At 41.1% G+C, this 13,368-nt stretch overlaps 2 protein-coding genes across 1 annotated transcript in view; one reads left to right on the top strand and one right to left on the bottom strand.

Moving 5' to 3' along the window:
* Positions 1-13,368, top strand: part of LOC309480179 (uncharacterized protein) — a 222,050-nt gene that overhangs the window by 25,395 nt on the left and 183,287 nt on the right. The window lies entirely within an intron of this gene.
* Positions 1-13,368, bottom strand: part of LOC309480009 (uncharacterized protein) — a 135,304-nt gene that overhangs the window by 72,308 nt on the left and 49,628 nt on the right.

The raw sequence follows: 13,368 nt of genomic DNA, 5'->3' as shown, positions 1-13,368 counted from the left end.
GATATGTCCATTACAAAAAATAAATAAAATAAAAATACAATTTTCTTAGTACTGGAAAATAAATGTATTTTTTTACAAAGAACATGTCGTTTCCATAAAACTGCTCAATTCTTCTAGAAATGTAGATATTCAGACCACTGAAAAAAACAGGCCTTCTTCCTTGCAAGTGAACATTATGAAGTTTAACCTGAGATGTGCATAAATAGGCCTATAATTTAGTGATAACGCTGTTAACAAGCAGAGTCACTGAAGGAAAGAAGAGAGCAGAATAAAAGAGACTAGCAGGAACACAAGTTATAGGATGCCCTCTTGTGGTGAATGTTACTACACAGAGAGAGTATTTGTCATCATCATGAAGCTCACCTACACAACAGGAGGAAGAAATAAATGAAAGGAATAGAGAGGAGAAAACAGCCAGAGCAATAGTAAGACATGATTGTAAGACTTCCTGCATAGATGGTGTTTGTTCATTGTCATTCATTGTGCCTGCACAGCAAAATCCCCAGTGTTAAATTAACACTCCTCAGTGTACATATGTGTCCACACTACAGGGTGTTAAAATGAACAGTTAAGCAGTGTTGAAGTTAATGAGATAATTAAGTGATTAATTAAGTGATGATTGGCCATTAGTGGTGACACCTGATGTTAACAAGCAGAGATGAGAATCACTGATCATGATTTCCCACTTACTTTTTATATAATTTTCTGAATTCTGTTTGCCTCTGAAGACGTTCATGCCTCCGTTCAGGGTTAAAAACTAGTTCAAATGTGGTCATTGTGGACATATTTTCGACGTCATTTAAGGTATCATTTATACATAATTTATACTATTGCAGATAATATAACAAATAAATAATAATTTAAAGGGCTTTTTGTTAAAAGCTGTTTCTGGATTTAGTCTTCTCTAAGGTTCATTACTCAAAACTTTCGTCGTCAATTATTCCTTACATATCTAACAAATCACAGCAGAGCAGAAAAAGCATGTGACCAAACTGGGATCAACACAGTTCTATCTAATCTCATCTAAAGTAATCTGTGCCAATGAGACCACAACTTGTGTGATGTGTAGGTCAACGGATTCACATATTGATCAATACACTCTCAGAAAATAAAGTACATAATTGTATCTTTAGGGGTACAATGGCTTGTCACTGGGGCTGTACCCTCAAGGGTACAGCTTTTGCACCCTTGGCATAGGGTACATATTTGTACCCTTGTGACAAAACTTTTATTTCCTTTATTTCAAGGCTACTCAAACATAGTGATAAGTTAAAATCTACCTTACATAATTAATTAAAGTTGTGTTATCAAATCAAGCATTGTCTCCAACTCACGGCCATATAACAACATTGCTGGAGATAGACCTGTTCTCTCATGGCAAGCAGTTCAAAGAGCGAAAACAGATTTGTGGAAGATACTTATCCCACAAAGTGTGCTTGTCCTCCACGTATGCACGTATGGCAGCTTTAAGTGTGCGGTTTACCCTCTCAGTGGCGTTCGTTTGCGGGTGGTATGCCGTTGTCAGCCGGTGTTCAGTACAGGGCAGCAACCACATGCTCAAAAAGATTGCTCACAAACGGGGTCCCACGATCTGATATGAGGCAGGTTGGCGCACCATGTCGAGAAAATAACTCAGAAACTTAGTTGCTGCCACATGAGCTGTCGCTGACTGCACTGCACTCACTTCTACCCATTTCGAAAAGTAGTCAATGAAGACAATTAGATATTTATTGCCACTCTTTGGTTTATTATCACCAATAAGAATTTCTTGCCACAGATCAGACTGTGACCAGATCATGATTTTTAAAATACATTGTGGGGAACTTACTTTAGACACACAGACATCAAGAATAAGCATATGAATCTCAACAATGGTGACATGATTCATGCAGCAATGCATGCTGGGAGCTGCTAGTGATGGGCAAATGAAGCTTTGGTGAAGCACTGAACCACTTAGAAGAATTGTTTTGAAAATGGGTTCATTACTCGAAGCTTCAGTAACAGCGACCTCGCCTGGTGAAGTGCCAAGGCTGCATCTAAATGATCCCAGCTAGATAGTGGACAGGAGGCTTTAAGACGACTGAAATAAATCTAGCACACACACACACACACACACACACACACACACACTTGTAGTGTTTTCATGTTTTATGGGGACTTTCCATAGACATAATGATTTTTATACTGTACAAACTGTATATTCTATTCCCTTACACTAACCCTATCCCTAAACCTACCCATCACAGAAAACTTTCTGCAATTTCACATTTTCAAAAAAACATCACTTTTTGGATTTATAAGCCGTTTTCCTCATGGGGACAAAAAAATGTCCCCACACGAACAAGGATTTCGGATATTGCCATCCTTGTGGGGACATTTTGTCCCCATAATGTAGGGTTTACCAGGCCACACACACACACACACACACACACACACACACACACACACACACACACACACAGACACAGTGCACATATATGCTAAGAATGGGATACCATTCTTTTTATAAATAAAGATTGATGAATGTGTGTATTGTGTTATTGGGTATTGGGGAGAGAGTCCTGGGGAAAAAGAGGATGTGTTGGGAAATATGGCACAAGTTGGGTGTGCTTGTGTAACTATGGCCAGGGGGTATGTCGGATAGGGAACACTAAAAGATTTTTAATTAAAATAATAATAAATAAAATATTTTTTCCACACTTTTTGGACTGAGCCTGTTTTTTTTTTGTTTTGTTTTTTGCTAACAACCTCTCCACATTTAGAGAAAATTCATTCAGATGTTTTTATACAGACTTGAGACAGCTATTGTAAAGGCTACTCATAGTTACAGTTCTATAACTCTACTTGTAGCCTAATATTTAATAATAATAATATTTAACAGCCAGCACACATACTTTATCAGGAGCAATCAGAATAAAGTTTTCCCACATGTCAGAACGACCTTTCTTCCTAGATGCTTCTAGCCTGGGTGCCAGCCCGAACCCCGCCAACAACATTTTTTGGTCTGGAAGTTCGGTCTGGACTCGATCCGTTGAGGAGTAATAATGCTCGGCTCCCAGAAGGCCGAGCCAATCAAATTGCCAGGGCGGGCTTTAATTGATGATGGACAGATGATCTGCGGTTACGTAATCACCCACGTCCTCAAAGAGCGCTTGGGTTGAATTAGTTTACAACAAAGATGACTGCAGCAGGAGAATTGAGATGTTTTTGAGATGTCTATAAAAGAAATCGACAGCGCATTAATTTTAAAAGACGAACAGAGAACCGCTCTTTCGCGTTCTTGTACCGGTTGGAGTAGAAGGATTGGGGCAAAACTTCTTCAAAGCCCTGGGCGTTTTGAAAGGGTTAGGCTCACGATCTTCAGCCTGCTCTCTTTCGTCGTCTTTCCATTTTTTTAAAAACAGTCAAGTCGCGTTGCAACCGTGTTATAAAGTTGAGACAGGGCCAAACAAATGCGAGAAGATTTATTTGCTTTATTGTCGAGATCTAATCCTAAACGGAGAACTTGTTCGTATATACATACACCTTTTGTATTTCTCTCAAAAATGCTATTCGTGCTTGTAAGTACTCCGCGAATTCTTAAATTCTTTTTACAACAACGGCAAAGATCGTTTACAATCATTACTTTACTACTTCTTCTAGCGTGCGTGCAGTTGAGCTCTGTTGACAACTATGCGTTGCTCTGATTGGTTGTAGGTCTATCCAATTGAGTGCAGAGGGTTTTTTTTTTTTTTCTGGTTCGGTTAAGAATCGCCTCATAATCAAAGCCCTATGGAGCAGTATCAGACTCACATTCTGCCTATGAGTATGACGAAGTCAGGCTAAGATGCTTCCATAGTAATGAAAATAAATCGATATGAACAAACTAATGCTTGTCACTGTAGAGGCTACTACGAAACAAACGCAATGTTGTGCATTAAAGTTTTTATGCTTTGAGCAGAAGCAGTTGCTGCTTCGGACGTCATATGTCACGTGATTTTTCCGGACCAAAGCAACCTTCGGAGCAGTGCTTCAAATGGAGTTGTAGTTAATGGTTTGAAGCATGTATCAAAACTTCAGTGTCAGACTGCCATCAATCCTCACAGGTGTCTGACCATGATCCGCTGCGAGAAGAGAGAACTGTCCGGCTTGCCTGCACTTTTTTCACTCCTCCTCACTCTTATTATAAAACTAATGGCTCCCAGCATGCATTGCAGCATGAAGCATATCACCATAAGCTGATTGTTGATGTTAGTGTGTGTGTCTTTGCGTTGTCTTATCTCACAATGTATTTAGAAATTAAAATGAAGAATGTTTGATCTTTGGCAAAAAAAAAATAAAAAAAAATATTGATGGTAAAAATCTGTTAGTAACAAATAACCTCTTTTGGTCAGTGATGACATTTGTCAATTTTTTTTCTTCATGGTGTTGAAACAAAAAATATTATTATTATTATTATTATTATTATTTTTATTTTTGGAAAAACTTCATATATATATATATATATATATAGAACATATGAGCAGAAATTGCTAAACAAAAGCTTATTTGATGTGGCAGTATATTCTACAGTAAAAACTGTACCCAAATCTAGTCAACAAAATGTTGTCTTTCATATTTCGCCTGACTGTAACGTTGTTTTTATGAAATATTAGGGCATATAAATATTAATTTGCAGTTTAATACGTTGCTTATACAAAGACATTTTATTTCAACATATTTCAGTCGGTTTTTACTCATCTCAGTAGGCTATAGCAAAGCATTTTAGTTTATTAAAGCGGTTTATTCTTTCACACACAGACACGCGATTCATATTATAGAAACGCAATTCATCTTTTTGCGGTTTACATAGGCCTACACTAACGTTATTCCATAACGTTATTTATTCCACATTAACACTTGAGAAAAGATAACTTAGCCTACCTCACTCCTCAGCGGGATCTATTGCTCCTCATATCAGCACTGTTCTGAGGAAACTTTTCTCCAGGATTATTAGGTAGGCTATATTATGCCTCACTCGCGGCGCGCTGTGTTTACAGCTGATGTGGGCGTTTCACAGGTCTGAAATGGTTCTCAGAATTTGCGTTTGAATAGCGCGCGCTCTCCGGGGCGTGGTCACTTTACATTTGAATGAGCGCTAATGAGCTCGACTGGAATCGCTCTCTTTTAATACAGATTTCACAAGCTGAGAATATTTGTTTTTTATATAAATTACTTCATTTAAAAGAAGAGAATTCAAGCTTCATGCCTGTGTGTCTGTATGCCTGTTTGACTGAGTATTCGCTGAGTTACAGTTAATTTTCGGACGCGTTTCAGAATGGACTACACTGGCAGAGAGAAGGCAGAACTCGCATCATGTTTATTTTTCTTTATTTGGCAAAAAGCACAACACTTTGTTTTTATTGTGAGTATACACAAAAATAATACACATTTAACAGAATCGATTGATGTATGAAACTTGTTTGTAATATCAAAGTCAACAGAGCAAAATTAATCTCTTTTGAACTGATAAAAAAAAAAGCGAGCTGGTATCGCCGGCAATACCGCCGACCCCAGGGGGTTAACAAGCAGAATCACTGAAGGAGATAATCACAAATTGAAAGTCACCATTATGGCGATCAGTGTTTACTTCAGTTGGGCTCTACACCTTTATACATTCACTTTAAATATTGTTTGTCTGCTGTTTTTTTTTTGCCATTGATATGTTTATAAGCAACTGAAAAAAAGCACAAATGTCAGGGCATGTCAGAACATCTCAAGGACCCCAAAAACACCCCAGACCCCAGAGGGTTAAGTGTAATAATGTGTAATGACTCGAAGTCAGTTGTAGTTCTTGTGTTTCGATTTTTTTCTGTTATTGTTTTTTCTCTGTCCTTCAATGATTTTGCTTATTAACATCAGGTGTCACCACTAATGGCCAATCATCACTTAATTAATCACTTAATTATCTCATTAACTTCAACACTGCTTCAGTGTTAATTTTAACACCCTGTAGTGTGGACACATATGTACACTGAGGAGTATTAATTTAACACTGGGGATTTTGCTGTGCATGTATTTATCAGTGCAAATATAGTTTATAAGTGAAGGTCTGGTTCTCCTGCTGGAATCTCTGCTTCTGATTGTGTTGTGATTGTGACTGATTGACCAGCAGTGTTTATATGAGCAGTTTGCAGTGGGCGGAGCTTAACGTAGAGTGGGGGGTTTCCACTGTCAGCACTGAGTAGTTCCACATCCGTTGTGCGGAGAATCCTCGATGAGACAGATCACACACACCATTCTCAACCTACTCGTTGAAGTTTGTCCATATAGTGATGAACATCGAGAGACCAGCTGATCCTTCATCTTCTCTTTATTCAGATCTGGATCCAGTATAGATCAACTATGAACACTAACAGAATGCACTTCTTATTACTCGAACACAATCTCACCAGGAAGTGTTTTAGATGTCGTCACCATTTTAACTGTCTCTCAGTACGAACAGGAGCTCAGGATAATGCTTCTGAGACAACAAAGACCATTCAAAATGTAAAAACAATCTCAATACTCGTTTATCATTACTAAACATATCAATAAATCAAGAAAGAAATACAAACTCAGCAGGAGTCGAGCTGCTCAGATTTACTTTCACTTTCAGCTCTACGTAATGAATCTCCACCTCGCTGAAGAAGTTACATAATCTCTGTCTGCATTTGCTCTTTCTTCTAAAGGTCTTCAGTTTTGTAGCTGAGAGCACGGATAAGCAGATGTTCACATCACACAAAACAACCATTTCTGAGCATTTCACAATATCTTTCTCACTGTATGCACATTTATTGGCAACATTATCCTTGTATATATGAGAGCAGGAGTTTTCAAACTCTGATGCTAAAAAGTGCCATAAATATGATTATCCTCCTGCAAAGGAACCTATTCCCAAAGCATAAAAGAAATTTATATCATTTTTATGGATGAAACCCCATTTATACTGAGTTAGAAAAATGCTAAGTGTTATATTATAACGGCAGAATGTTGTATAATGATATAATTTTGCAATGAATTGTACTGAACGTGGAAATTATTTACTTTGTGTTGAGGTGACAGAGTAGCCTATCTTTCTTCTGTTAAATTAAATGTAAACTTTAAAATTCAACTATTATGTATTATGACATGGTTTGTATTACTAGCACAACCCTCAGTTTCACTTTGAGTCACGGTTGTTCATAGTCTGAATGTCACGTGAAATATTTTTTTTTTTCACAATTTCTAAGAAACATTGGAACCCTCCTTACGGTTAAAGCTGTGTGTGTGTATGTGTGTGTGAGAGAGGTTAAAACGCAAGCAGATCATCTATGGGACAAGCTGGATTCCACCATGTCTTTATGTACACAATAAAAATATTTTACATTGTAATCCTTTTATTTTTAATATTTGGCATGTTTGTGTGCCCTGTGGGCATGGAAAAGTTAAACACAACTACAACACAGTTGTCATCGTTCACACACAACGACTCAAAATAGTTCACACTTATTTCTAATGATGTGACTAAACCAACTGTACATAATACAAGTCCGTTCAGAGAGCCAAAACTGTTGCTCTAATGTTGATAGTAACACTGGATGGAAACAACATAAGAGTGAGAGGAGGAACAGTTTGTGTGTAATAGGAGGAAGAGTTTTTTTACTGTAACCTTTTTGGCTTTTGCCGTTGGGTCACTGTATTTTCACAGTACAAAAGTGCTGAATATACAGACATTCAATACAATATTCAGTATAATACTACACTTTCAGGACATACATTATTTATTCACCTAACTACGGTAAGCTGTCATTCCTGTATTTTTTTACATAGTTGCTAAATTTGTTTACTTAGTTACAATATACTTTTTTTCTGTAACTGCATCTCCATTTTTCTCTGTAGTGTTTATAATATTGACTGATGCGTGTATGATCTGAAAGCATTGTCAGAGTCTCTCTGGATGTGGTTTGAAGATTTGGTTTTGTGTATAAGGGGTTTTAAGAAAGTGAGTGATGGTTTTTAGCAATTCAGAAAACATGTAATCGATCAGAAATCATGTAATTTCATGCTTTTAAAGAATAATATTTTAAATTCTCATAATTTACCAGATATTTAGTCTAGTTCTCATTATTTTTAGCTACATTATATTTACACAAAATACAGTACCAAGTGACCAGTGGAAAATTGTCATTCAGGAGATGATCTTCAGACGAGCTTCACTTCTGAAACTAAAACAACAGTGCACACAGAGTTCATTAAACACTGGAGTTTTTGCTGTGCAGTGCAGACAAAAAAAACAAAAACAAAAAAAAACAGATGAAAAACAGGAAGTCTGACTCTGACGACTCTCTGACGTCTCTGCTTAAATTAGAGCTTTACTATTACACACACACACGCACACATACACACACACACACACACGTCTAGTTTACTAACAGGGACCTATTGCTCTACATTGGCCAAGAGTGGACTAGTGTTTCTGGTCATTTTGAAGAAACAAAAGATCAAAACATCGTTTATGGTATTTTTTCATAATATAACTTTAAATATGCATTTTTTTTTAAACATGCCAAGTGGGGACCTGAAACTCTGACCGATCTCTACCTATCGAACAGGGGACTTCCATAGCCTGCAATGGAACGTCTCCGGTTACTTAACTGTAACCTTGTTCCCTGAGAAAGCGGAACGAGATGCTGCGCTGCTCAGCGCATTGGGAACATATTTTATTGTGACCAGCTGTGAATATTGTGTATAACACGTCAATGAAATTGACCCGGATAGCCTCGGTCGGTGACGTCATCGCCGCGCCCCGCGACACAAGGCTATAAGTAGATGAGCCACAGGTGCATCGTCAGGATATTTTGTCTGAAGAGCAGTCCTGGGACATCTTCAGCACGGCAAAGTAGCGCAGCATCTCGTTCCGCTTTCTCAGGGAACAAGGTTACAGTTAAGTAACCGGAGACGTTCCCTTTCGAAAGCTACAATCGATGCTGTGCTGCTCAGCGCATTGGGAACGAGAATACCCACGCCGCCGTGCTTGAAAATGTCTGGACACCCACGGTTGTGCAGGTGTGTTTCACAAGAATGCAAGAAGGCCTAGACATTAGCTTGTGATGTCGACTCAAGGACATGAGAGCCCCGGAGTGGCATGAACATCCAAACTATAAAATCTTATGAATGTGTGTGGAGAGGACCAGCCTGCCGCATCACAAATAAACTGCAAGGGGCACCTCTTGCCAAGGCAGCAGAGGAGGCGACCCCTCTGGTGGAGTGAGCCCTTAAAGCTGTTGGCGAAGCTTGGCCGCGTGCCTCATAGGCAAGAGCAATAGCATCCCTGACCCAATGTGACATGGTCTGCTTAGTGGCGGCAGCCATCGGTTGTGGCCCCCATAACAGACGAAAAGTCGCTCTGACTTACGCCACTAGCTAGTGCGGTGGACGTAGGCCTGAAGAGCACGGACTGGACATAGTCTATGAGATCTCTCCTGTTCCGGCGTCGTGAACGGCGGAGAGCAGAAGGCCTCAAGCGTGACAGGATGTATAAGCCGAAAAAGGCACCTTAGGCAGGTAATCAGGATGAGGATGCAAAATCACTTTCACCATTCCTGGGGCAAAGTCTAAGCAGGGTGGCAAAATCGACAGAGCCTGCATATCCCCAATTCTTTTCAAAGAAGTTATTGCCATAAGAAAAACTTAGAGTCTTAGAGTCAGAAGTTTGTCAGACGCTGATTCTTGAGGTTCAAAAGGAGTCTCAACCAGACCCTCTAAGACTAAAGCTAAGTCCCATGATAGGATCTTGGTTTTATGAGATGCCTCAGTCGTCTGTCCCCATGAATGAAATGAACGAAGGGAGGATGTCTCCCGAGTGGCACCCCTTCAACCAAGGCATGGCAAGCCGAAAGAGCGGCCACATAAACCTTGAGAGTGGCAGTTGACCGGATCTGCATTATTTATGGGAACCTCCTGTGTTGTGGCAATATTCTTGGGGCATGTGCCTGTTGATAATCTTTCCTACAGGAATTCCAGAACTGAAGCAAACTGGCAGTTGACCGGATCTGCATTATTTATGACACACCACCTTTCAAAGACACTCCATTTGTTGACATAACTCTTTCTAGTGGAGGAAGCACTAGCACTGAGAATAGTCTCAACAACAACAGGCGAAAAGCCCAGTGCCCCTCTGTTGGTACCCATCAGGGGCCAAACATGAAGGTTCCAGAGGTTGGGTCTGGGATGGAATACCGTGCGCTCCGTCTGAGACACAAGGTCCCTCCTCTCCGGAATCGTCCAAGGCGAGCTGTTGAGGAGAGATATTATCTCGGAGAACCAAACTCTGGCTAGAACTCCTGGGAGCAGAGAAACTGGACGAAAACGCATACATGCACATTCTAGGCCATGTGTGCGCCATCGCATCCAGACCCAGGGGCTGGGTGATTCAGAGATAAGAAGAGGGAACATTGCGCTTTCTGATAAGAGGCGAAGAGGTCCACCTCCGCTTCGTATCCAAATCTGTTTGACTACTTCTAGGTGGAGTTTCCATCCCCCTCTCAGTAGTTTCTGTCTGGACAGTGAATCCGCTCCCATATTCAGGTGCCCTGAGATGTACACTGCCCTGAGTGACAGGAACTTTTCCTGGGCCCAGAGAAAGATGTGCCCCGCTATTCTGTTCAGATTGCGTGAGCACAAACCTCCCTGGTGATTATGTGAGAGACTGCCACTGTGCCACACTAGGACATGACAGTATCTTAACTGAGGGAGAGAGTATTTCAGGGCCAGAAATACAGTCATCAGCTTGAAGCAGTTGATGCCCCTCATTCCCCTTGAGCTGGACGACCACTTAAGACCGCTCCCCAGCCCATCAGGGAGGCGTCTGCCGTTAGCATTCTGCGACAGCAAGACACACCTAAAGTGGGACCCAAAGCAAGGAACCGGGGTCTGAACCACATAGAAAGGGAACGAAGCCGCAGCACGTAACCCTTACCATAAACATGGATTTTAGAAAGTGCACAAAGCGTTCAGCGCGTGACTCACCATACACATGGATTTTAGAAAGGACATGAAGCACTCAGCGAGTGTTCTTGCCTTTATTTGCCCTTGGGGATTGAAATCCCCCGTTTTGAGCCACAACTGACATGGTCTCATGGGCAAAAGGCCCAGAGGAATCATTGTGGACGCAGCTGCCATGAGACCCATGTAATGTCCTAACCTAGCTAGATGTTGCTTAGGGTGTTAAAATTGGTCCTGACACGAGCGGGAGACAATTATGCCTGATGGTGACAGAGTCTCATTTAACCCCAAACATGTTACCCTCAGGGTGGGTGAGAGAACGCCCTTGGCGTTGACCTCAGCCCCCTAGAGATAACATGGCTAGGTCAAATGGAAGGACCCAATATTGGTAAGCTTTGCCCCTAAAAGCAAACTTGGGAACCTCCTGTGTTGTGGCAATATTCTGTATGAAAATATACGTCCTTCAGATCGATCATGACAAATCAAACGTGATGTTGAATTTACGACACGATCGTCTTTACAGTTAACATCTTGAACTTGAGTGCTTTAACTGTACGGTTTAAGCCTTGAAGATCGAAGATTGGACGCAACCCCCCATCCTTTTTGGGGACCAGGAAGTATCTGCTGTAATAGCCTGACTCTCTCTCTGGAAGAGGAACATGTTCTATGGCCTCTTTGCTCAGCAGAGATTGTAGCTCTTGTGACAGTACATGCGCCAGTTCCGGTCTCACGGAAGTGAATACCACGCCGTTGAAACGCGGAGGACGATTAATAAATTGGATTCTATCCTATTTGTACTGTACTTAATACCCAAATAGAAAAACCTGGCAGAAGTTTCCACGCTGCCAGACTCTCTGTGAGTGGTTTCAACTTAACACTTCCTTTTGAGGGGATGTTAGATGTTCCTTGTCCTGGATGACAGCAGAAAAGCAACAGAAAATCTAACATTTCGCTGGAAACCGCTGCTCCTCGAATCACCAGAGGTGGCGAGGAAGTACAGTGGTTTCGTGAGGGTGTCAGGTAGGAGCTGTTTGATTTACATGTCTCGTCCCGTAGGGGCACACCCCCACAGACCTGGGACAAAACAACCCTCAGGATTTTGTCTTAGGTCTATTATGCAGCTGCTGAGTACAACGAGCAGGTCCCCAGTTTTTCTCGAGGGAAAGCGCAACTCGTTACACTCTGCTTTTGAACCCTCCTAAAATGACGATGAGCAAAAAGAAGAGAAGAAAATGTCTCTTCAGACTGGCCCATCATCGTATAACCACACACCCCTGCACCCATGATAGTCTTAATACGTCAAGGGCACAAAGATGCACAAAGAATAGGGTTTTCCCATGTTAACGTCATGGAGATCCTCAAGGAGGGCAGTCTAACTGTAATCCGACCATCACACAAGTCACAACCTCGAGAACCTCTCAAACGTTTTAACATAACGAGAGATGTGTTCGGAGGCAGCTTTAATTCCTCAGAATTAAATGTGGCCGGAGAACAGCCAGACAATATTATATTATATATAATACATACATATATATATATATATATAATTATATTATATAAATATTATATATATACATATAAATATCAGTTCCTCAGCAATAAACACATCCCAATCAGACAAGCAAACACGGTCTGGATGATAGGCTGTGTTTAAATCTTTCATAAGATCAACCTGGTATGCCTTTAACACGGCCATGGTGTACAACGCAGTACCAGCCTAACCGCTGAAAATGCATCTGATAATGTGATCCCAGGGGAGAGATAGCCCGCGAGCGTCTCTCCAAACTGAGGCAGTATCATATAATTGCGTGCCCTCGCACCCGCGATAGTAGAATGGCTCGATGTCGAGGACACAAGACATAAATATTTACAATTTTAATTATTTATAGACTGTGTTTTATGGGACTCTTTTTGTTGTGATCAGATCAATCTGGCCACTGCACGAGCGATCGCCACGAGCGATCTCCTTTTATCATCACGGGAGAAATGCTCGGAGGCGACAAACCCACGAGATTCAATGTCCTCTGCCCGAGCCGAAGAAGCGCCGAGGCACGCTTCGGTAGTCAGGCAAAAGGACATCGCGATCTGGAGAGAGAGCGAGTGATAGGGAAGCACCGTCTCTCGCTTCTCAGCCAGATCGCACGTGAGCCCCACAATCATTATGGGCGCTACCCCCTTTGAAATAAGCAAAGCGAACGCGAAGCACTTTAACTGTGAACATTCCACAGTGCTCGCAATCACCATGCACAAATGCAAGGGCAGCATGTTCTTTCCCAAACAAACATAGCAGTAAGTGTGTGTATCCAGTCCTGACATGGGATGGGAGCATGGAGGAACACAACACTTGTTGTTTTGTTGGCTCATTTCTCCTCTTTTCCTCTTTTT

This window comes from Leuciscus leuciscus, assembly GCF_965113295.1.
Source record: "Leuciscus leuciscus genome assembly, chromosome: 1".
NCBI lineage: Eukaryota > Metazoa > Chordata > Actinopteri > Cypriniformes > Leuciscidae > Leuciscus > Leuciscus leuciscus.
Note: the sequence above shows the minus strand (reverse complement) of the source record. Positions and strands in the feature narration are given on the sequence as shown.